This window comes from Bubalus kerabau, chromosome 12 (genome assembly GCF_029407905.1).
Source record: "Bubalus kerabau isolate K-KA32 ecotype Philippines breed swamp buffalo chromosome 12, PCC_UOA_SB_1v2, whole genome shotgun sequence".
Taxonomy (NCBI): Eukaryota; Metazoa; Chordata; class Mammalia; order Artiodactyla; family Bovidae; genus Bubalus; species Bubalus kerabau.
The window spans coordinates 37,173,098-37,198,438 of record NC_073635.1 but is presented as its reverse complement, the minus strand read 5'-3'; the positions used below and the strand labels follow the sequence as shown (position 1 = coordinate 37,198,438).

General features: G+C 44.9%; 3 long non-coding RNA genes across 4 annotated transcripts; 2 read left to right on the top strand and 1 right to left on the bottom strand.

Annotated features, from left to right (window-relative positions):
• Positions 1–1,695: 1,695 nt before the first annotated feature.
• LOC129624555 (uncharacterized) lies at positions 1,696–10,043 on the bottom strand. 2 transcript variants are annotated; one of them, XR_008701008.1, is made up of 3 exons: positions 9,909–10,043; positions 9,176–9,286; positions 1,696–2,243 (listed from the first exon to the last, which is right to left on the bottom strand). It is a non-coding gene; the product is annotated as an uncharacterized LOC129624555 (long non-coding RNA). The 2 variants fall into 2 exon arrangements; XR_008701007.1 differs by having other exon boundaries at positions 9,176–9,338; positions 9,909–10,035.
• Positions 10,044–13,031: 2,988 nt separating this feature from the next.
• Positions 13,032–16,108, top strand: LOC129624128 (uncharacterized). The gene is made up of 2 exons (XR_008700763.1): positions 13,032–14,449; positions 15,024–16,108. It is a non-coding gene; the product is annotated as an uncharacterized LOC129624128 (long non-coding RNA).
• A 2,354-nt stretch (positions 16,109–18,462) lies between these two features.
• On the top strand, positions 18,463–23,230 carry LOC129624191 (uncharacterized). Its single transcript, XR_008700808.1, has 3 exons — positions 18,463–18,598; positions 21,269–21,492; positions 22,879–23,230. It is a non-coding gene; the product is annotated as an uncharacterized LOC129624191 (long non-coding RNA).
• The last annotated feature ends 2,111 nt before the right edge of the window (positions 23,231–25,341 follow it).

The window sequence follows — 25,341 nt, the reverse complement described above, 5'->3', positions numbered from 1 at the left end:
AATAGAACAACTTTTAATGGCAAGGCTGATCCTTAGACAGAAGGAAGTGTGGGCAGGGTTGGGGAGGGTACTTCCCAGGTGCCATAAACTAGGAAGGAACCCAAAGCTGGCACAGTAAGTGTGCAGCTGCCCTCAGGGCACGCTGGTCCCAAACTCCTCAGGGTTGAAACAGAAAACAAGATTTAAATCCTCACAAGGAGGGTGACTGCCTCTGAGAACACAGCCTAAATCCTTAGTTCCAAAACCCCTCCCAACATAAGAAGGGTGGGCAAGGCAAGACTCTGAACAGGCTGTTGGAAAGAAGGGTATCTGCTCCAGGCACTGGGGACAAAAATGCTTCCCTGAGGGTCCAGGACCCCAGGCATTCTCCTTAAAGAGAGATGCAGCTTGAATGTACATTACCCCGGGATCCCCAAGCCATGATATTATCAAAATTGGTTGCAAAACTGGTCTGAGAGGATTTTCACAACAAAGTTACAAGGGATTTTCATGGCAGAAACAAACCCCACTAAACAAACTCACAACCCAAAATGAAGAAACACATGGGGAAACAGCCAACGGGTGTGAGAACACACAAACAAACAGAAAGATCAGAGTGGTAAACATTGGAAGTAATAGTACGGCAGCATGGACGAGAACATAAACGTGTGCCAAACCATTAAAACATACAAAAGAATGAATCGAGTTTCTAAAAAAGACTAAGGTCCTATTTAAAAATAAGGAGGGGGGGTGAGGAGAAGGACTTGAAAAAGTACCAAACAGAACTTTCAGAAATGAAAAAACATAGGGTTAAATAATAGAATACACACAGCTAACATAGCCGAGAGAAGGAGAGATCAGAATCTGCAATTGATGGGCCAGGTGGTGGAACCAGAGAAAGCCCATCCTTCTTGGGTGCCTCCGCAGAGAACAGGGAATGGCAGCCCACTCCAGTATGCTTGCCTGGAGAATCCCATGGACCGAGGAGCCTGGCGGGCTACAGTTCATGAGGTCACAGAGAGTCAGACTCAACTGAACAACTAAGCACACGTGAGAACAGGGAAGGAGCCACGTTCATAGGGACAGTGGCCAAGAAGGTTTTTAAATCTTCAGATTCGAGAATCTCAAGTCCCAAAAAGTATAAATAAATAGAAATCCAAAGGCTTTTAATGGACTAAGAAGTGAAGAAAAAAGGAATCATTCTTTGAAACTGTGGTCGTGCTGTTGACCAGGTGTATCTCTGCTCACTGAGGATGAATTTCCATTTTGTCATCCGCCCAACAGACCTTGAGAGCGGAACTGGGAAGGAGAAGGGTACTAGAGTAGAAGGAGCTTCAGGAAGGTGACCGGTGTGAGAAAGGAGGAAGCAAAGGAAGGTAGGGAAGGAGTCAGGAAAGGAGAGGAGTGGAGGAGAGACTAGGAAAAGTCACATGGCTTGATGAAAATCAATTGTACATTTGTTTATATTAGCATTTACCAAATCCGTGTTACTAGGAAGTTGGCTCTCCTCTCTTCCGTACTCACGGACTTCTGTTGTGATTATACATCTGTCAGGATAGACTGGACACATTGAGGCTGACGGTTTTTGAGATGTTGCCCCACCTTCACTCTGCACCCCCATTTCATAGCAGAGAAAGTGTAATCGTTTTCCCTCAAGCTTTTTTCTTATCAAAAGCAACTAGTGCAATTTCCCACAGAAAGGACCTGTAGACACAATTATTTGTCATTGTTAAGTAATTTCTCCTGTTCGGGCCATGAACACAGGGGTAACTCTCACATTCAAAATTATCCACACATTCCTTCCCCCACATTTTTTTCACATTTTTTTCTCTCCAAAATGCTTGCCAATTTTAGAGCAACTACTGCTTAAGAAGTGGTTTGCATTGAAAAGTGATACAGATTCATATTTCTGGAACGCTATTTTTTTAAATTATTGATATATTTTTGGCTGTGTTGGGTCTTCGTTGCTGTATGGGCTTTTCTCTAGTCGTGGCGAGCAGGGGCTAGTCTCTGATTGCAATACACAGACTTCTCATCACAAGGGCTTCTCTTCTTGCTGAGCACAGCCTCTAGGGCATGCAGGCTTCAGTAGTTGTAGCTTGTGGGCTCCTGGGCTCTAGAGCACAGGCTCAGTAGTTGTCAGGCGTGGGCTTAGCTGTTCCTTGGCATGTGGGGGTCTTCCCAGATCAGGTATCAAACCCAGATCTCCTGAATTGGCAGGTGGAGTCTTCACCACTGAGCCACCAGGGAAGCCCTGGAATAAGCTATTTTGAAATTATAGTTAAATTACCCTAGTTATTATGTCATAGCAACATAGTTACATAAAACACTTCAGAGCTATACAGGACCTTGGATATGACTGTTACACAGTCACTCAGCCAGGGTAGAAATGTTTTTATTCTCTTAAAAGACCCTTGAACCACCAAGGGACTTCCCTGGTGGTCCAGTGGTTAAGAATCTGCCTGGCAGTGCAGGGGACACGGGTTCAATCCCTGGTTGGGGAACTAAGATCCCACATGCCTTGAAGCAACTAAGCCTGCTCGCTCTGGAGCCACAACTAGGGATCCCCTGTGACAAGGACATGTGATGCAGCAAAGACCCCGCATGCTGCAACTCAGACCTGATGCAACCAAATAAATACATTAAAAAAAAAATATCCTTGAACAGATCAGCCAGATTTACTACCAGTTTTGGCATTTTCAAGCATGAAATATGCCCCCATTTATGATAGTGGAAACACTGTTCTCAAAATCAGGAGTTTGATATAAAATGAATTAAAGAAATATTCTCCTCACTCAAAGTTTTAATTTTATATGTTCTATTCCAATATTGACTTTGATCATATAACAAAAGTAATAAGCATATATTTCAAAGTACATCTAGCTTTTGTCTTAAAAATAAAAATACTAAGCAATAAATATATAACTATCCCTGAAAGGGCCTCTAAAGAGTGCCTTAAGTGAAAGTGAAAGTTGCTCACTCGTGTCTGACTCTTTGCAACCCCGTGGACTATACAGCCCATGAAATTCTCCAGGCTAGAATACTGGAGTGGGTAGCCTTTCCCTTCTCCAAGGGATCTTCCCAACCCAGGGATCAAACCCAGGTCTCCCGCACTTCAGTCAGATTCTTCACCAGCTGAGCCACAAGGGAAGCCAAAGAATGCTTTAGTCATGTTTAAATGACTGCATATGTGTTTCCACTTATATCACTAGGGTTTCAATAAGAGCGTTTCTTTCTGAAACCAATTCACAAATTGATCAGATCAGTTTCATATTTAAAGTAACTTCTGCTATTTAACACACAAACCTTCCAAGATCTTTGTTGCTTAAATGAAGTCTGAAACTGGGGTTTCAGGGGTCATTTTGTTCAAGGGTCTTTTTTTTTTTTTTAATATATTTATTTGGCTGGTAAGCATGGCCACCCCATGGAATCGTCCACTGGTTCCACTCTGTTCAGTCAGCAGAGGGTCATGACACAGTCACGAGGCCCATTCTGAGACTGAGTGGCCCAGCACTCCACTCCTCCCAGCAGAAGCACCGCACAGCACACTGGGCCGACTCAGGCAGCAGACAGGATGAATCATGAATCAGTTTCTATTCACTGGCTATTCCTTGGGTTTGAGCTATTTTTATAAAAACTGAACATAGAGCAGCGAGTATTTTCTGCTGTAGATTTAACTGGGTGAGAGTTGGAGAATAAAAACACCATTGGTAAATAATTACTAGTGAACATTATGCAAATGTTTCATCTCTGGAGCCTGAAGTGGGTGGACAGGGAAGCAAAGGGAGGTGAGGTGCCCAGAGGCCTGGCTGTGGGAAGAGGGAGGAGGCCCCGCACGGCCTCTGTGGTTTGTGGTGACGTGTGTCCCCGGGTGGGTGTGGGTATTTGTGCAAGTGGACTCTTCACAGGCCTGGACCAGCCTGTTCTCAGACAGAGGTTTTTTTCACTCTTGAGCCCTCAGTGTCTCCGCAAACCCATGACACTGGGCACCAGAGGGCTGCGGGAGAGGGGTGGGGGTGGTGGAGGCTGGGTCCCCAGGGCACACTGGTCCCCCTCGCTGGTGGGTTGACATCCTTTCTGCTCTGCTCCATGTCTCACTAACAAACCTGAGGCAGGTGACTCCATTGTCCCCGCAGAGAGGAAGATGGCCCCACAGCAGCACCATCCACCAAGTGACAGAGGCTGGCGGCTCCCCAGCTGTGCAGGGCACACCCCATCTGCTTTCTCTCCAAGTCCGCATACAGCATCCCTGCCCAGCCCTCACCTCTGCACGCTCCTTCCTGCCCATGCCCAGGCTCCCTTCCTCCTGGTCCTGGTCCCTCAGGCTTTCAGTCCTTCAGGGACAAGCAGTGCAGACGCCCTGCCCCTCAAGACACTCATCCCACCACAGACAGCTTCAAACCCACTCAGGCGGTCCCCGTGGGGGGGTGCTGTCCTCCTCACATCCACCTCCTGTTCTAGGTTCCCCATCACAATTAAGGACAGTCAGTTCACTTCAGTCACTCAGTCATGTCCGACTCTTTGCGACCCCATTGGCTGCACCATGCCAGGCTTCCCTGTCCATCACCAACTCCCGGAGCTTGCTCAAACTCAGGTCCAGCGAGTCAGTGATGCCATCTAACCATCTCATCCTCTGTTGACCCTTTCTCCTCCTGCCTTCAATCTTTCCCAGCATCAGGGTCTTTTCCAATGAGTCAGTTCTTCCCATCAGGTTGTCAAGGTATTGGAGCTTCAGCTTCAACATCAGTCCTTCCAATGAATATTCAGGACTGATTTCTTTTAGGATTAACTGGTTTGACCTCCTTGCAGTCCCAGGGACCCTCAAGAGTCTTCTCTAGCATCACAATTCAAATGAATCAATTCTTCGGTGCTCAGCTTTCTTTATAGTCTAACTCTCACATCCATACATGACTACTGGAAAAACCATAACCTTGACTAGATGGACCTTTGTTGGCAAAGTAACGTCTCTGCTTTTTAATATGCTATCTAGGTTGGTCATAGCTTTTCTTCCAAGGAGTGAATGTCTTTTTAATTTCATGACTGCAGTCACCATCTGCAATGATTTTGGAGCCCCCAAAAATAAAGTCTGTTACTGTTTCCACTATTTCCCCATCTCTTTGCCATGAAGTGATGGGATCTGATGCCATGATCTTAGTTTTTTGAATGTTGAATTTTAAGCCAACTTTTTCACTTTCCTTGCTTTCATCAGGAGGCTCTGTAGTTCCTCTTTGCTTTCTGCCATGAAGGTGATGTCATCTCCATATCTGAAGTTATTGATATTTCTCCCGGCAATCTTGATTCCAGCTTGTGCTTCATCCAGCCTGGCATTTTGCATGATGTACTCTGCATATAAGTTAAATAAGCAGGGTGACAATATACAGACTTGATGTACTCCTTTCCCAATTTGGAACCAATCTGTGGTTCCACATCAATCAAGGACAGACCCCGGCTTTTTCTGGTGCCATTTTCCACTTGTTCTTTGGGCCAGTAGCTTGGTTTCCACATTCTCAAAGCACAAGAGAATTTAAAGGTCACTTTAATAATGTGTCCTAGCATATTCCCTTCCATTGTTGGGCACTGAAAGTTTTAAAATTTGTAGAGATAAATGTGTTTTCTTTTGTGGTTTCTTCCATTGCTTTTGCGTCCTTCCTATCCCAAGTTTAGCCCTGTTGTCTGTTCTTGTTTCTTTGTTCATGTGTGCTTTGAGGCAGGAATCCAATTTCATTTTTTTTTTTACATATAATATTACTTCCCCTCCATTTTTGTTTGTTTTGCTTTTAACTAATTTGTTTATTTATTTTTGGCTGCACTGGGTCTTCGTTGCTGCATGCAGGCTTTCTCCAGTTGTGGTGAGCAGGGCTCACTCTCCAGTTGTGGTGTGCAGCCTCCTCGGAGTTGTGGTATGTGGGCTCAATTGCCCCACAGTTTGTGGAATCCTCCAGGACCAGGAATCGAACCCATGCTCCCTGCATTAGCAGGTGGATTCTTACACACGGGACCACCAGGGAAGTCCATCTACTCTATTTTTAATACCTCTTCTATCTTACCTGAGTTCTATATATATGTATATATATATATGAGATATACACATATACACTATATATATGAGATATACACATATTTGTTTTCCATTGATTTATTTTTTATCTCTTCTCTCCCATTTGCCTATTTTGATTCATTATTGCTATGTTCTGAATATTGTAGGTTAATGATAATTTCTCACATCCAATAATTCAAGTTCTTCCTCTTAATTCCTTTTTTTTCTGAAACATTTTACCTATTCTTAGATATTTACTCTTTCATTCCACCAAAAAATGTGTTGGAATTTTTGTTGGAATTGAATTGTATTTACAGATCAATTTCTGGAGATACATTTCTTGGATATTGATCTCTATATTCATGAAAGTTGGCCTATTTCTCCTGAGATCGTCCATGTCCTTCAATTATATTTTATAATCAATTCCATAAAGTTCTGACACATTTTTGTTTGTCTTAATTTGAAGAACCTTGTGTTATAGTTTGTTGCTATTGTCTTTTTTACTACATTTTCTACTTGGTTATTGCATTAAGATGTTATTAATTTTTTAAAACCAACTTTAACAAAGTATAATTTACGTAAAATAAAATGCACACATTTTAAGCATACAGTTAGACAAGTTTTGATAAACGTATACACTCATGTAATCCAACACCTCAATTGTGATACAGAATGTTTCCATCGCCCCAAAGTGGTTCCCAGCCTTTACCCACAATCCCGAGTACTACAGATTCACTGATCTGCTTCATAGTACTACAGATTCAATTTGTCTTTCCTAGAATTCTACGAGATTAAGTAATACAGCACATAACCTTTTGTCCCTGGCTTCCTTTGCTCAGCACAATGTTTTCAATTCCTCTACCTTACATTGCTTTTGCTGTGCAGATGTACCCTAAATTGTGTGTCCATTTACCTATTGATGAACATTTGGGTTGTTTCCAGTTTGGGGTTCTTTTAAGTAAAGCTGCCATGAACATTCATGTACAAGTTTTTGCGTAAGCAAACACTTATTTCTCTTGACTAGATAACTAGAAGTGGAATTGCTAGGCAATATGTCTAACTTGCAAAAAGTTGCAGAACTATTTTCCAAAACAGCTATCTTATCTTACAATCCACCTGCAATGCACTTGGCAGCTCCATGTCTTGCTAAACAGGTGGCAATTTAAATCTTTAGTGATTTGGTTTGAACCTTTCAGCAAATTGATCCACTGCATTTAAGTTTTCAAAATTATTAAATTTTAATATCTATCATTTTTCTTTTTTCTTAACTAGTCTAGCTAGATTTATCCATTTTTATTAAAATCAATTAAAAACAGCTTTATGTTTTATTTTCTATGTAGCTTGTCTGTTTTGTGTTTCAGATTTCTATTTCTGTTTTCACTATTCCCTTCCTACTTATTTTGGGTTTAACTTATTCATCTAGCACCTCAAATCGGAAGCTTAGAGAGTGATTTTAGACCTTCTTTTCTAATATACACATTTAAAGCTAAAAATTTCCAACTTTTATGCTGTACCCCCACAAATGATATGTTGTGATTTTAATTTTAATTTTTATTTATTTCAAAGTATTTTTCTAATTTCCCTTGTGACTGCTTTTACCCATGGGTTATTTACACGTATGTCACTTAATTTCAAAATATTTGGGGGATTTTCCAAATTTCTCTCTATTATAGAATTCATAAATAATCTGTCCAACAAATCATTGAACTCACTTATTAGTAGCCAAAGTTCATGACCAGATTTTCTTAGATTTTTCCCTATGGATAAGTATTTCATAACAGCTTCTCTGGGGGCTCAGTGGTAAAGAATTCACCTGCAATACAGGAAACATAGGTTTGATCCCTATTTTGGGAAGATACTGTGGAGAAGGAAATGGCGACCCACTCCAGTATTCTTGCCTGGGAAATCTCATGGACAGAGGAGGAGCCTGGTGGGCTACTGCCCATGGTGTCGCAAGAGAATCAGACACGATTTAGCAATTAAACAACAACACACAAGTATTTCATGTTACAGTATAAATGTTACACTGGCTAGAAACTCCAGTGCAATGTTTAATTGTAGCAGTGATAACAGTGATGCTGTATATCTGATTCTTCTGAGAATCTTCTAAGATTTCACCATTCATGTTTGAATGATGACGTTTGCTATAGGTTTTGAGGACTTACACTTTAACAGATTAAAGAGTATTTACATGAGAAAAATTTGGATATTTGAGTGCATTTTTTACATCCTCTGATATAACACTGATTTTTTTTCTCTTTTAAACACTGATTTTTTTTCTATTTTTAACACATTTTTTTCTCTTTTTGCCATAGGGATTACTTACACTGAAGCTTTTCTGCAATTGGATCACTTTTGTAACTTTATTGCTCATTTTTTGAAATACAATTCTGGATTCATTTTTGTTTGTTTGTTCATTATTGTATTTTTGATAGTGATTTTAATATACCTAAAATTCATTTGGGTATATGGGTGAGGTGAGCACAGGTGAGAATCTAAATACAAGAAGCTGTTTAATATAAAGCCTTTATGGTGACTTATAGCCCAAGAGTAAGCCTGTGGCCCCCACTTCATGTGTCCATTGCTCCCTGGCTCAGCACCCCTGTCCTCGCTCCAGCGTGGGCCTCCTGCTCCTGACCTTCCAGCTGACCAAGGGCTCACACCTCCACAGGGCCCTTCCCTGGGGCTCCTCATAGCCAGAGCGGACCACCAGACCTTCGGCCAGAACCAGACCTTCAGCCAGAACCAGACCGGCTCTTCAGCCCCACCAGGCAGTGCTGCCCTCCCTGAAACAAACTCACTCAGCAGAGCGGTCCCCGTCACCTCCAGGAATTGCTCCCATAGGACATAGGACGGGATGCTCTGGGCACTGGGGTCCTGGGGAACTCCTCCAGGGTGAATGACCCCCACCACGCCTACCCAGGCCGCAGGCACTGCCCTGGTGCGGCCCAGTCCATCTCCCATCTCTCCCATCCCTCCCATTTCCCCGCCTCCCAGCTGGTCCAGGCGCCTACCCCAAATCCCACGCCCCACCCCATCCTCTGGGCCACGTGTTGCCTCTGGGCCACAGATGGAGGTGGGCGTGGGGGTGGGAGTAAGCGTGCCCACTAGCAAGTATCCCTTCCATGAAAGCAGCTATCTAGGAGTGTTTTCAGTTACCTGCGGGAAGACTGTCTTGTCTGGTTTACAATCTTCTTCCTAAAGGTTTCCCAGAGAAGCAGGCCAGACGCTCACCTCGTTGGCTCTCTTTGGTCGCTTTATCATGCACATCTGTAGCGCCCATCACCATGATAAGGTTGCACCCAAAATCCTGGTTATAATCCTTCCAACCATAATCATAAAATGTTAACACGTGAGCAGCTATGGCCCAGGTGCGCACACTCCAGACTGCCGGCCCAGAGCTGGGGGGGTTGTGGGTGGGGGGTGTATAGGATTGTTTCGCACCATCTGAGGGTCCTTTCACCGGGAATAGGTCATGAACAGGATAACTTTCCCGTTTCTCATAACAGGAAAACAAAAATATCACTCTCAAAAGAGCGTTTCTTGACCAGAAATATTTTAACTCACACTTAGTTACTCAGTGAAAGGTAATTTTAGGTAAAATGGAGCTCTGCTTATCTCTGCAAGAATATCTACTGCCTCCTATTACCATAAACACATTTTATTTGATGGGAGGGAAAGCGAGTCCAGTCTGGTCCACCTAAATGATAACCCTGGTTGAAATCCAGCTTGAGCTGGCCTGCAAAGGTGATCTCCTTAGAAAAAACTCTCCAAGGACAAGACTCTGACCCTCCAGAGCAGGCAGGACTGTGGCCAGTCCCAGGCCTTTGCCAGGACGGGACCACAACTCTCAGCTGGTGTGTACCCTCCCAGAACCGATGCGTTCACTTACACTGTGTGTGTAGATCATCCTCCTAAGGGACAGTCCCAGCCTTCCTCAGATTCAGGTCCCAGCAAGGTGAACTGACTTGCCCTTTCCATTTCTCCCCCCCACAGTAAATCCCTTCCCCACTGTCTACATCGTCCATCTGGTCAGGCTAGACTACGTGGAAACAAGGAAACCCCAGTCAGCAGCAGGAGCAAGGATTCTCTGCATCAGGTCACAGCAGGTGTGGGCCCAGGGGCCTCCTAGGCAGCCCCTCCCATGGAGACACTAAGATGAAAGAAGGGGCCTGAGTTGAAGGCTCACACTGGCTCTTAACTACTCTCTCCAGAATGAGCTTGGGCTTTCCACTCAGCCCAGCAGCACTCATCACATGGCCCAGCAAGACTGGAAGGAAACGAGGAAGGCAAGGGATGCAGAGAGGATGCTGGAAGCGTACTGACCACCTCTGCCGGGGCCTGGCCCTGATAAACACAGGGCCGAGAGATGTGGAGACAGCAGGACTCCATCAAAGGGAAAGAGCCTCAAGAAGCTGCTAAGGAGATGCACTCCCGAGTGTGAGCTTGGGGTGGGTCCTCTGACCAAAAATCTCTCTCCCACATGATATAAGAACTGTGACCACCTCACTCTGCCTAAAACCCCTCCGATGGACAGAGGCTTAACTGAGTTTCTTCTGGAAGTCTCAGCAACTTTGAGAAATCTAAGTTGCGTTCTCTCTCTCAAAATTAATTCGAAAAGGTTTTCCCCACAAGTACCACCTGTGGCTCAGATGGTAAAGAATCTGCCTGCAATGTGGGAGACCCAGGTTTGATCCCTGGTTTGGGAAGATCCCTTACAGAAGGAAATAAGAACTCATTCCAGTATTCTTGCCTGGAGAATTCCATGGGTAGACGAGCCTGGCAGGCTACAATCCATGGGGTTCAAAGAGTCAGACACAGCTGAGCAGCTAATGTTTTCACTTTCACAAGCCCTAACTGGGGTCAGTGAGAGAAGAGGCAATTTGTTGGAAAATGTGAAGAGGTCATTTTGGAGCAGGGATTATGAGAGAGCAGGCATGGGGCCAGATGTCAGCTGCCCAGAGGCATGAGGGGAAGCAGGGAGGAAGAACCCAGAGTGGGGAACGGCAGGACCCAGATTTCCACATCTGCACTTCGGGGCCTCCTGCTGCCGCTCCTTCACCTCTCACCTCCTCCCTCCTACCTCGTCCTCCTCCTGGAGCAGATTTCAGACCGGCTCCACAGGGAAACGTGAATCCCTTTGAGAAACATGGCAGAGCTGATCATTAGACTGGCCTTATATTTTTAATTACTTTGTACATTTTATAGAATTTTATAGTCTTGCCTGGGGATCCAAACAACAATCTTAACTGTTTTTAGAGAAAATAATGATCTTCCCAGGTGGCGCTAGTGGTAAAGAATCTGCCTGAGAATTCAGGAGATGTAAGACACGTGGGTTCGATCCCTGGGTTGGTAAGATCCCTTGGAGAAGGAAATGGCAACCCACTCCAGTATTCTTGCCTAGAAATTTCCTAGGAAAGAGGAGCCTGGCGAGTTACAAGTCCGCAGGGTCATAAAGAATCAGACTTGACTGAGCACACACACACACACACACACACACAGTTCCAAACACCTGGATTATTTTTCTATTTAATTTTTTCTTCCAGTTTCATTTAGATATAATTGATACACAGCACGTGTAAGTTTAAGGTGCTCTGCATAATGATCTGACTTATATACATCATGAGATGATGACCACAAAAGTTAGTGAACATCCATCATTTTATGTAGAAACAAAATAAAAGAAATAGAGGAAAAAAAATGTTTTCCTTGTGTGGATTACATTTTTTAAGTGAGATATATTGCTTGTTTTCTGATTATAAAAGTAATACATACAATAATAAATGTGAAAATACAAAGAAGAGAATTGAGATCACTGGTAGTTTCACTGTAGAAACACACCCTATGCAGTCACTGAGGCAGCACACACTGCCGGCCATGAGCCAGAATTCACACTTTGACCTTCCCAGCTACAGAACTGGAACTCATTTCGTCTATTGCTGTCAGATGTGGCCACATAACTAAATTCCTAGCCAATGAGCATGAATGGAAGCTACATGTGCCACTTCTGGGCCCAGCCCATAGAAAGCTCCCACACTTGCACTCAATGTGCCCTTCCTTTCCTGCTGCTGCAATCCAGATGGTCTCTAAGCCAACCTTGGAGACCCTACCAGCCTCGGTCCTGTGGGAGCTTATAGAGGAGGGGCCCCTGCCAAGCTGCATGTCACCCAGCAAGGCTAAGTAACCTCCGGTAACCTCCGGTAGTACACTCTGAACTCTGTCCTACAGCTCACATGCCCCACTGATGTACCTAAGGGCTCTCTAGATCTGTCTAGTAACCTGTATAGTCTACCACAGGCCTAGCATAACAACAGGCCCTCAGCAAGCCTTCTTGTTTGATCACTGATCAACTGATCAGCTGAATACATAGATTCTCAATGAAACAACTTCTGAAGAATCCCCTTCTTTCTACAGCTGCAAACCTTTTCATACTGGAATTGTAAGGCCTTGCTATCCAACAGCCCCATTGCCAGCCTGGCTGGGAAGCCTCTGGTGGGCCAAGCAGTTCTCTACTTCTTTGTTTCCCCCACCAGGAAGCATGACTTTAAACCTTTCAAAATGATGGGCTCCAGCAAGGAAAAAGCTTAATGCTTATTTTACTAATCTGGAGTGTCCGGGGGAATGCCATATTATCACATCTAAATTCTAACAAGAATCTGCCAGCGGGAGTTGTGTACAACATGCATGTATGGGTGGGTCAATCTGTACACAATTTTCCCTGCTAAAGCACATATTGGTTCCAGGCATGCAGACAGGTGTCTTCTAGAACACAGATGATAAAGTAAATGTCTCCCACGAGTAAAGACAATAAGCAATGGAAAAGTGAAATTAGAGGACTAGAAATGGAGAGCAAGAAAATGTAAGAATGAAAATGCTTAAACTGAAAAAATAAAGATGAACAAATGTATGTTAAAGAAACAATTTTTAATGATAGTATTAAAAAAAGAAAGAAAGCCTAAGATCCAGGTGAAAGCCCTGAGATTTTCCAGCTTTCCTGTGGCTGCTGGCTGGGTGAGGCTGGTTGGAGCCTGGCTCAGGTGAGCAGGGGCGGGTCTTTCCACAGTTGCTGGATTTAATGGGCATCCCAAGACCCTTTCCCCCACTTTCTCTGCCATGAACATACCTCAGTGTGGAATTATGCTAACTATTGTGGAATTGCCTATCAAGACCAGTTTAACAGCTTGTTTGAGCCAGAGGGATATAGGGCTGAGATTCATGGAAACAGACTTGGCCCAGGACCCCTAATTCTGCAGTGTTACACCTTGTGCCACTCAACAGAAGTAAAGGGAACCCTCCAAGAGGACTCATAACCTGGTCTCCTGCATTGCAGGCAGATTCTTTACCATCCGAGCCACCAGGGAAGCCCCATTGCCAACGTACCTGCCTCTATATATGTCTGTGTGGCAGCTCAGCACTCCAAAGTCTTTCCAGAAGCCCACATCAGGGTATGGCCCCTTAGGATAAGCACTGTGCCCACCAGACCCTGAGCACGGAAATGGGCCTGCTCCTGCCCTCTCCCCACTCTGTGTGTTTCCATGCTGTTTTGTGCCCTCAACAAAACTAGCAAGTAAGCAACGTTTATCTTGCCCATTCTCCCTACGTCTGTGCCTCATAACCTCACCTGTGCCATCCTGTCATGGTCTTGCCTTTAGCTGACCAGTTTCCCTCTAAAACGACCAGCTAGTTGATGTTGAAGGGTATGTATGTTTCAAGTAAGGCTCTTAGACATCAAGTGCCTTCAAGATCCACGAGGAAGAAACTATCAGGATAGAATTTCAAGCACTTTTCATATATTGGAGTAATACAGGGACCTGCAGATCCTTCCCAAACCACACCCCATGGATTCTAATAATTCACTGAATGTTTTAGATGGTCTGTGCCCCAGGACATGAGTCTCCAGAGCCAACATGCTTTCCTGACCCCCATCATCTGTCCAGTCTCGCTGTGGAAGTGATAGCCGTGCGGTAACCCTGGAGTGCAACCTGTTGACGCCTCTTCCCCAGCTGATGAGAGGGTGTGTGTAACACAGCTCTGAAGGCTTCATGCATGCTCAATGAAACCATAAAGAGCTGGAACTCAGAAAATTCAAGTGATTTTTATCATGGCTTCCACTTCCTCCCACCCTGATCAGCCGTTCCCGGAGCTATGCCAGCAGAGCACAGTAAATGGACCTGTGCTGCCCACCCCCCCATCCCCAGGTTCTGAGCCCTCCTACTGCCACAGGATGTTCCATCACAAAAGGAGCAGTAACAATCAAAGAGGAAAAGCAGGAGAAGCTGAGAGCTGGTGGTAAGTGCACAGCACAGCCAGCCTTCAGGACCATGAGTCCACCCTCCAGGTACAAGCTCTTATGGAACACAAGACATTCCATCATTGTCTCATCTGATCCTCAGGCATCCTGTGGAGGCAGGTACTACTCCAGGAGGAAACCAGGTGAGTCACACAGTTCCTATCTGACAGCAGAGCATAGACTTTCCAGTTTCTTCTCCAGTGTTCTTTTCACTCTATTGCACTATCCCCTGGGCAAATACCTCTGACTCTAGACAACTATTTTCCCCCAATGAATAGTATAAAGATGCCTATTAAGAAGGTGACTGTTAGCTCCAAACTCTAGCCAGAAAAAGGCCATGGGCCCAGAGGCTGGGTGGAAAGGAGCCACCTCTTCCACCTCGTCGCCTGCCTCTTGGGAATACTAGAGTAGGCTGCCATTTCCTCCTTCAGGGGCTCTTCCCAACCCAGAGATCAAACCTGCGTCTCCTGCATTGGTAGGTAGATTCTTTACCACTGAGCCACCTGGGAAGCCCAATGGAATACTCAGTTTAGTTCAGTCACTCAGTAGTGTCCAACTCTTTGCAACTCCATTAACCGCAGCATGCCAGGCCTCCCTGTCCATCACCAACTGCCAGAGTCCACCCAAACCCATATCCATTGAGTCATTGATGCCATCTAACCATCTCATCCTCTGTCGCCCCCTTCTCCCCCTGCCTTCAATCTTTCCCAACATCAGGGTCTTCAAATGAGTCAGCTCTTCACATCAGGTGGCCAAAATATTGGAGCTTCAGCTTCAACATCAGTCCTTCCAATGAACACCCAGGACTGATCTCCTTTAGGATGGACTGGTTGGATCTTCTTGCAGTCCAAGGGACCCTCAAGAGTCTTCTCCAACACCACAGTTCAAATGGAATACTACTCAGCCATAAAAAAGAAGAAAATCTGGCCATTTGCAACAACATGGATGGAACTCGAAGATATTATGCTAAGTGAAATAAGTCACAGAAAGACAAATACTGTATGATCTCACTTATATGTGGAAGCTAAAAAGTCTGAAGTCATAGAAACAGAAAACAAGTTGGTGGGTGCCAGAGTCAGATCTGGGTGGGGATGGGAGAAATGGATGAAAGGGTTCAAAATGCATAAATATCCAGTTACACAGTAAATAAGTCATGTGGATGTGATGTATAGTGTGATGCCTATAGTTGATAATACTGCATTGTGTGTTTGAGAGCTGCTTAAAAAGTAGATCTTAAAATTTCTCATCACACAAACACAAAAATGTTTATGTTGGATGATGGATAGTAAGTAGACATGTCACAGTATACACAAATATCAAATCACTATGCTATATCTGAAACTAATATAATGCTATGTGTGTGTGCATGCATGCATGCTAAGTCACTTCAGTCGTGTCTGACTCTTCTCGATCCCATGGACTGTAGCCAGCCAGGCTCCTCTGTCCATGGGATTCTCCAGGCAACAATAATACTGGAGTGGGTTGCCATGCCCTCCTTCAAGGGATCTTCCTGACCCAGCGATTGAACATGCATCTCTTAGATCTTCTGCATTGGCAGGCAGGTTCTTTACCACTAGCACCACCTAGAAAACCCTGTTGTTTATTCTGACCATTTTTAAATAGAGTATTTTGAGTCACCAACCATGTATTTAATTGATTACTGTAAATATTAACAATTTCTAAACAACAGAACATAATACATAAATTCAGATAAAATCTGATATCTAAGTGGGTTCTTCCAAAGATTGCATGTGCAGGTCTTTGAGGAAAACTTAATTTCTTAATAAAGTGATCTCTAAAAGTATTTTCTCACTAATTGCCCACTGTTTTCTATTACAGTGAGGAGTAGGAGGAATAATATGCTAATCTGAAAATGTTTTCTCTAAGACTACTAAAAAGTGTGTCATGGAAATCAAACAATTGAACACTAACCAATGATTCTAGTCGCCCCTTCACAGTTTGAGTTTCCCACTCAGCAGCCATACTGGCGGCTTGTCTTCCTTCTGCAACTGCAGATTTCCCATGATGCCCAGCTCTACATCCACTGCTACCATCTATGTGGCTTTATCCGCCTCCATTACTTGATAAGGCTGGGTAGTACCCTCGAGCCTCATAGCCTAACACAGAGCACTTTAATTTTGAGGGTGGAGAATATGTAAAATGAATTATTCCCCTGCTTTGTTAGGCATAGAATGTTGTATGTTGTGTTTACTTTAAAAGAGATTTATTCATACTACACATGACATCCAAAAATATCATACAAAGGCCCTTATCAAATTTATAAGGCTTTCCTTATATAACCAGGGTCATCATAAAATGTTTTTGTGAAGTGAGGACATGAGGACATTTCCTATCTGGTCAATGCTGTTTCCAGTCTCCACCAGGCTTTCAGAAAAAGATAATTTTCTACACTAAACACAAGAATGGATGCTCCTCATTAGAAACAATGATTTGTTCATCAGTGATTGATGCTACCAAAATGACAAGTTAAGAGGCATGGATTTTTCTTCTTTACATTTTAGTGAATTGGTCAAATAGATAGTTTAACTTAAAGGATTATCCCACTACTTTCAAGAGATAAGAAAAAATGGTACAGATTATATCATTTTCATATACTTGCTAAAATAATGGAAAAACCCATGCTCATCATAAAACTAAATTCTTTCTTAAAAAAAAAATTTTTTTTTTTTATTTTATTTGGTTGCATTGGCTCTTAGTTACAGCATGTGGGATCTAGTTCCCTGACCAGGGATCAAACCCAGGGCCCCCTCCATTGGGAGCACAGAGTCTTAGCCACTGGACCACCAGGGAAATCCCTAAATTCTCAGTTCAGTTCAGTTCAGTTCAGTCGCTCAGTCGCGTCCGACTCTGCAACCCCATGAATTGCAGCATGCCAGGCCTCCCTGTCCATCACCAACTCTCGGAGTTCACTCAAACTCACATCCATCGAGTCGGTGATGCCATCCAGCCATCTCATCCTCTGTCATCCCCTTCTGCTCCTGCCCCCAACCCCTCCCAGCATCAGAGTCTTTTCCAATGAGTCAACTCTTTGCATGAGGTAGCCAAAGGACTGGAGTTTCAGCTTCAGAATCAGTCCTTCCAAAGAACACCCAGGACTGATCTCCTTTAGAATGGACTGGTTGGATCTCCTTGCAGTCTAAGGGACTCTCAAGAGTCTTCTCTAATACCACAGTTCAAAAGCATCAATTCTTCAGCACTCAGCTTTCTTCACAGTCCAACTCTCACATCCATACATGACCACTGGAAAAACCATAGCCTTGACTAGACAGACCTTTGTTGCCAAAGTAATGTCTCTGCTTTTCAATATGCTATCTAGGTTGGTCATAACTTGATCTGTCTTTTAATTTCATGGCTGCAGTCACCATCTGCAGTGATTTTGGAGCCCAAAAAAATTAAGTCTGACACTGTTTCCACTGTTTCCCCATCTATTTCCCATGAAGTGATGGGACCAGATGCCATGATCTTCGTTTTCTGAATGTTGAGCTTTAAGCCAACTTTTTCACTCTCCTCTTGCACTCTCATCAAGAGGCTTTTTAGTTCTTCTTCACTTTCTGCCATAAGGATGGTGTCATCTGCATATCTGAGGTTATTGATATTTCTCCCGGCAATCTTGATTCCAGCTTGTGCTTCTTCCAGCCCAGCATTTCTCATGATGTACTCTGCATAGAAGTTAAATAAGCAGGGTGACAATATACAGCCTTGACGTACTCCTTTTCCTATTTGGAACCAGTCGGTTGTTCCATGTCCAGTTCTAACTGTTGCTTCCTGACCTGCATATAGGTTTCTCAAGAGGCAGGTCAGGTGGTCTGGTATTCCCATCTCTTTCAGAATTTTCCACAGTTTATTGTGATCCACACAGTCAAAGGCTTTGGCATAGTCAATAAAGCAGAAATAGATGTTTTTCTGGAACTCTCTTGCTTTTTCCATGATCCAGCGGATGTTGTCAGTTTGATCTCTGGCTCATCTGCCTTTTCTAAAACCAGCTTGAACATCTGGAAGTTCACGGTTCACGTATTGCTGAAGCCTGGCTTGGAGAATTTTGAGCGTACTTTACTAGCGTGTGAGATGAGTGCAATTGTGAGAACTGTAAATTCTCAGGAAATCCCTAAATTTTCCTTTATTTTTAAAGGAGGGATGATCATGCTGCTAATCTCCAAGTTATAAAACTCAAGAATTATTTTAAAATTATCCAGAGGTCCTCCAAGACCCCCTTTTCTTCGAGACACTGACCATCAGGCCTGGACCCCACAGGGCATCTGCCTGCCTTTGAGGTAAGCAGCAGTGAAACGTCGTCTCTGAGCAACCCCTCAAGAGCCTGTGTTGCCCTCTGAGCATGGAGCAGGGAGGGGGCTGGACACATAGTTTCTAGCATTTCAGAGGTGGTTCTACCAGCTCTCGTAAAACTTCGTATGGAACTTTACAAAGAAGGTTCAATGAGGCCTCCCTTCCCTTTTGCCCCGAGTCAGAAAAATGAAGCCGAGGCTGCATAGCAGAGATAACTCCAGGCTGCAGGTCTGGAACGGCCTCATCACTCACTGGCTCTGGGTCCCCCGTGTTTCCATCTGCCATCTTGAAAGTACTTCTGGCAGCTCCCAAATTCAACCAGAGGAACAAAGCCGGTAGGAGACAGATGAGGAAGAGAACTGGCTCACAACGTTGTGGTGGCTGGTAGGGCAAGTCTGAAGGCCATCAGGGGGTGGGTTGGTGTCCACAAGAGCAGCTGTAAGGCCTTCAGTCTACTTGCATGGGGCCCGGTCAGATGACCCAGGCCCACCGCCCTTGCCTAAAGTCAACCGAGTACTGACTGCAGTTACCTCTTCCAAATACCTCACAACTGTACCTAGAAGGGCGTCAGATTGAATAACCGGGGACTTCAGCATTGCCAGGTGGACACTTCGAACAGACTCTAGCCCCAGACATGTGAAACAGTGACCCCCCCAACTTCAAATACTCAGGAGGTTTCCAATTTGCAAAAAGAGTGGGTAAAAAGAACCCCATGAATATCACATTCTAAACTACCAACCTCATTCAAATTCTCTCATATTTGCTAACGTGAAGCAAAAATCGCTCAGTCGTGTCCAACTCTTTGTGACCCCATGAGCTATACAGTCCATGGGATTCTCTAGGCCAGAATACTCTAGTGGGTAGCCTTTCCCTTCTCCAGGGGATCTTTCCAACCCAGGGATTGAACCCAGGTCTCCTGCATTGCAGGCAGATTCTTTACGCAGCTGAGCCACAAGGGAAGCCCAAGAATACTAGAGTGGGTAGCCTATCTCTCCTCCAGCAGATCTTCCCGACCCAGGAATCGAACTGGGGTCTCCTGCATTGCAGGTGGATTCTTTACCAACTGAGCTATCAGGGAAGCCCATTTGCTAATGTACATACATATAATTCCATATAATTTCATTATTATTACAATAATGGTAATCATTGTACACATAGCCTATTTTCTACTATTTTCATCTAACTTTATTTAAGCATGTCCTTATACTTATATTTTCTACATGATGGCCATATTTTCCAATAAATTCATAACATTCATTCATGTTACTATACTATAATTTTAAGTCGTAGCTCCTTTGCTCACATCCATATAGTTCCAAATGTTTAACATTTAGAAATCACCACTGTGGATATTTTTACGCAAATAGTTTTTTAAATGTTTAGACAAAAGCACTCCTGTCACTTCTTCATTTCCTCCAACTCATCAAGCCTACTGCAGATGTCACACTAATACCTGCCCACACAGCACCAGTGGAGGTGAAATGAGGGTTCTCACCTCAGCTCCCACACTGGCCTGTAGGACCAAGTCCCAAAAGAGCTCTGAGGGCAGCTGGATCCGTGGAGAAGCCTGCAGGCTTGAAGGAAGGAAGAGGGATCTTCCCAACCTAGGGTTTGAACCACAACTCTTATGCTTCCTGCATTGACAGGCAGGTTCTTTACCAGCAGTGCCACCTGGAACCATCAGTAGTTTTTCCCCATATACCCCTTTCTGAGAGGCAGCCTGTCACACACATCTCCTTTAGGCTGTGGACGAATAACCAAAAATAACCCTGACACTGGGTTTCTTCTCCAGGTGCTAGAAGCTCTCTGTAAGGTTTGCTAGGCTGATGAGCTTAAGAAGTTTGCATTAGCTCAGGATTCCCCAAAGACACAGAACCAAAAGGATGTTTAAATAGAGATTTACTGTAAGGAATTTTCTCACACAATTAGAGGGGCTGACAGATTCAAAGTCCACAGGGAAGGCTGGCAGGGTGGAGACCCAGGGAGGAGCTGATGCTTCAGCTGGAGTAGTCCAAAGGCATCTGGAGGAAGAATTCCCTTTTCATTGAGGGAATTCTTCATTCCATCTGTTCACTTTTAGGTCCTTCAACTGATAGGACTAGGCCCACCACATTATGGGAGTAACCTATTTTACTTGAAGTCTATTGATTAAACAGGCAATCACATCTTTTTTGAGGGGAGGGTGCTTCCCAGGGGGCACTAGTGGTAAAGAATCTATCTGCCAATGAGGAGATGTAGGAGAAGTGGGTTCAATCCCTGGATTGGGAAGATCTCCTGGAGAAGGGCACGGCAATCCACCCCAGTATTCTTGCCTGGAGAATCCCATGGACAGAGGAGCCTGGCGGGCTAAAGTCTGTGGGGTCACAAAGAGTCAGACACAACTGAAGTGACTTAGCACACACGCACATCTTTTTTGCCAAGAAGCATGCAGGATCTTAGTTCTCCAACCAGGGATCAAATCCGTGCCCCCTATATTGGGAGCTGGGAGTCTTAACCACTGGACCACCAGGGAAATGCCAAAGTTTGCTTGATTGCTTCTTTGCAGTAATTATTATCCGAGTTTTGTTTCCTTTTTTTACTGTAGTTGCTTTGTGTTTTTTTTTTTTTCTTGTTTATTAGAGGGTTGTCTTTTACCAAGTTGTCGTTTGCTCTGTCAGAAATGAACTATTGGCATGAAGCAGCCAGGCCTGCGGGTGTTCTGTAAATTGTTGGTGCCTGAGTGACTGCAAGTGGCCTGCTGGTAGGTGATCGTCTCACCCGGGATGCTGTGTCCAGATGTGGTTTGGAATGTGCGCCCTCTGCTGAATGCCTCTAGAATTGAACGTTGATCTTGAGACCGTCTGAATTCCCTCAGATTTGAAAACATGACCTCTGCACAGTGGTAAGAATTTTCTGGCTAAAGTGATATTTTAATTAAAAAAAACAAACAAACAAACAAAAACTACTTCCAGGCTTATTCGAGTTCACCATTTTAAGAGAAACACTGTTCATATGGGCTCTTGTAGCGGGGGGACTGGTGGAGAAGGACGTGGCAACCTACTCCAGTATTCTTGCCTAGAGAATACTGTGGACAGAGGAGCCTGTTTGGCTGCTGTCCATGGGGGTCGCAGAGTCAGACACTACTGAAGCAACTTAGCATGCATGCATGCATTGGAGAAGGAAATGGCAACCCACTCCAGTATTCTTGCCTGGAAATCCCAGAGATGGAGGAGCCTGGTGGGCTGCCATCTGTGGGGTCGCACAGAGTCGGACACAACTGAAGCAACTTAGCAGCAGCAGCAGGGGGGACGGGCATGGCAAAAAGAGAAAGTCTTAACATTTTATTTTCATGTTTAGGGGAGCAGTGGAAGATGGGGAGCACTGAGGCCAGGGTCCCTGAAAGTGCTGACGAGCAGTAAAGGGCCAGCCACATGGCACGCAGAGGTTGCCAACGTCTGCAAATGATGTCTGGTTAAATTTGCACTTTAGCTCAACAATGAATAATTTTAGTATAAGTATGTCGTCTGTGGTGTTTTGTCGTCGTGTTAGTTGCTCGGTCATGTCTGACTCTTTGTGACTGTAGCCCGCCAGGTTCCTCTGTCCATGGGATTTCCCAGACAAGAATACTGGAGTGGGTTGCCATTTCCCTCTCCATGGGATCTTTCTGATCCAGGGATCTAATACCGGTCTCCTGTATTGCAGGCAGATTCTTTACCACTGCGCCACCTGAGAAGCCCTGTAATATTTGAGACATACTAAAATTTAAAAAAGTATTCGCTTAACTGAAAAGCAGCTCTGAAGGGAGCTTGCATTTTATCTAGCAACCCCAAGAGGAAGGAAAGAGAGACTAAGATGAGAAGAAAGGCCTGCCCACAGTCTAAGAAGGCTGGAAGCTGCTGGCAGCAGAGTCACCAGAGAGGCAGTGAGCCCCAAAGAGCCAACTCCCCTGCTGACATGCTGGTGGCAGGTCCATCCACACAATATGAGCTTTGGCAGCCCGTGGCCTCCTCTCCTCAGGGGACACTTCAGTAGCCACAGTAGGAGCCGCGCAAATGAGCCATGTTCCTCCTGCCTCCTCACTTCTCCTGGGGCCCAGAGGCCCAGAGACCCTTCACCCCACAACTTTTACCCCTCCTGCCCCCTGCATGACAACTTCAGAACCTCAGCTGCCCACTCACCTGTTTGGGGAACTTCCCAGAAGAACCTGCAGCCAAGCAGCTGCCAGTTTTCTCCCGCTCATCCCCAGAAAGCAGTTTCTTAGCCTCTTTACCTGCTTTTCTTCCCTCAGGCTTGTGTAGAGAACATCCAGTGTCTGGCATCGCAGTGAACTCTGCACTGTGTTGTAGATGGCCCACTCCTGTGCACCCTTCTGGATCCTCAAGAGTTAAATTGGGCCTTGTTGTGAATGAAACTAGGGATGTGAGCTGTGTTCCTTCTTTTTCTCTCTCTCTTTTCCCCTCCATCTACTTCTAGAGTAAATTTTTGAAATTTTGAAGTGCTGATCTCAGGATAGATAGATTCATAGAGCTATACCAGCTTACCTCATGCTGACTTAAGACAGTGGGTTATCACAAACAAGTATTTAAAGTACATCAGAGAGAACAAGAGACACCAAGATAACAAAGCAGCTGTTCTCTGTGCCTGACCTATATGGACAGTGACTCCATAAGGACCAGGTTGTTCTTCTCATCCCAAGACCTGGCATCTCACAGGGACAGATCAGAGAGGAAAACTGGGGGAGATGAACACAGTTCTCTTAACATCACTAGGAATAGGTCACACTCTTTTTAAATTAACTTAGGTCTTTGTAAAGGATGACATCCCCTCATCACATTATGAGATCGAAGCTGATCTTTGGGGGTGAGATGGACCACATCTCTTACGATATTAATTCCATGGCTCCCCTCCCCTACAGCTCTGGGAACAGCTCAGTTTAGCCTGGAAACATAGGATAAATGTATATTTGTTGGGGGCACCCAGAGGGGAGACCCTAGAAACTCCTCTAACTTAGATGAAATCACCATTGTCTGCTCTTCCTTCTCTTGTTTCATTTCAAAGACTTGAGATAGAACAAATAAATTGTACCTGAATGAACAGCTGCTTGGGGCTTAGACAGGCTCAGGCCCCTACTTGTCAGGAGGCTGATGGGAACGTACAGTGAAGCCTGCAAGCCTGGCCCCGCTCTGGGCAGAGGGCCCTCCACTTTTGCTGCAGAATCTCTCACCGTCAAGGTCTCCTAGGCTTGAGGATGGAGCCCACCCTGACAGCCCGCCCCCCTGCTACTCCCTGAAAGGATATGCTTCCCTGGGAACCCCTGCCCCCACTCAGGTCAGGTGACCCAGCCTTGACAGGGCACTTGCACTGGACCCACTTCAGGAAGCACCTGTCATCCCATCACACCGTTCACGCCTTCCTCGGCTGTTCTGGAAGTGGCTTCTGCCCATTGACTTAGTGCTGGTCCTCGTCAGCCTTTGACTGTCCACTGTGGATATTCTTACCTGGGCTGCTGTATCTTCCACCAGGTGGAAAGCTGTTTCAGAGGAAGGGCCTGGTGTGATGCTGATATGCATAGTACAAACCTCCAATAAGTATTTCGGGAATAAATACTGAGTGTCTGCATTTGGCTCCCTAACTCTGAAGAATGTGGGAGCTAGTAGCCAATAGAACATCACTTCACTCATCAGAAGAGGCAAATTCCAGCAAAGTTAATCCAGCATATTTGTATGAATGACATCCTTCATGTCATACATATTATGTGTCATACGTTATACATGTGTATATGTTATAACTTCCATGACAAAGATGAAGACTCAAGCGGCAAAAACCTGTGTTCCCCTAAAATTAAAATACAAAAATCAAAGACTTCAGAAATGAAATTAATATTTTCCAAGCACTTATTAAAAGGAAAACGGTAATTTTCTGAAAAAGGATCTTACTACCGAGAATTAGTCACAGAACAAAGGCCATAGTGCTCTCACATCTAGGGGAGCATATCCAGGAGGAGAAAGGCGAGTGTGGCTGCCATGGCCACCTGAGCCCCACACCCTCTCCCAGGGCACCATGCCCACCTGGCCTTGGGCACCACAGGCAGGGCCATTACCACATCACAGGTGCTGACTTCTGGAAGCCAGTTTCCTTCCTGCAGGATGTTCATACGCCCATAAAAATGAAGAAATGAGGAAACAGTGCTGAAGCAGGGCCAGCCGAAGTTCAGTTTGTTTTTGTTTTTTAATTCTGACTCCAGGCGGCCCTCGCGGGTGGGGAAACGCTGCCCAGTCACAAGCTTGCAGGACGGGCAGGTGTGTGGAGCTGCCACACCGCAGGAGAGGGCGCCAGGCGTGAGGCCAGAAGGGAACCGCCTCTTCCTCCACCTCGGAGCCAGAAGACAATGTCCTCTCCCCCACCCCCGAACTGCACCAGGAGGGGCCTCTCAGGGACCAAGAGGAGTAACCAACATGCACAGACCCACCTGCTTCTCTCCCACCTTCCGTGGAGGTTGCTAAGGGAGAGAAGAAACCTGGAAAACTAACTCAAAGTAATAAAATCTCCCCATCTTCAAAATCCTGAAGCTCGTAGAGCTTAGATCCTTTAGTGCTAAATTCTGTCTTGGCTCATTTACAATTATTTACAATTTGTTAATTTTGCCTCTTCAACTCAAGTTTAACTTCCCCCAGGGCAGAGAATAACACAATTTTAGTACTATTTCTCCCCTATGTCTAGTGCAGTCTCAAATATGTTGTGTATTAATGGG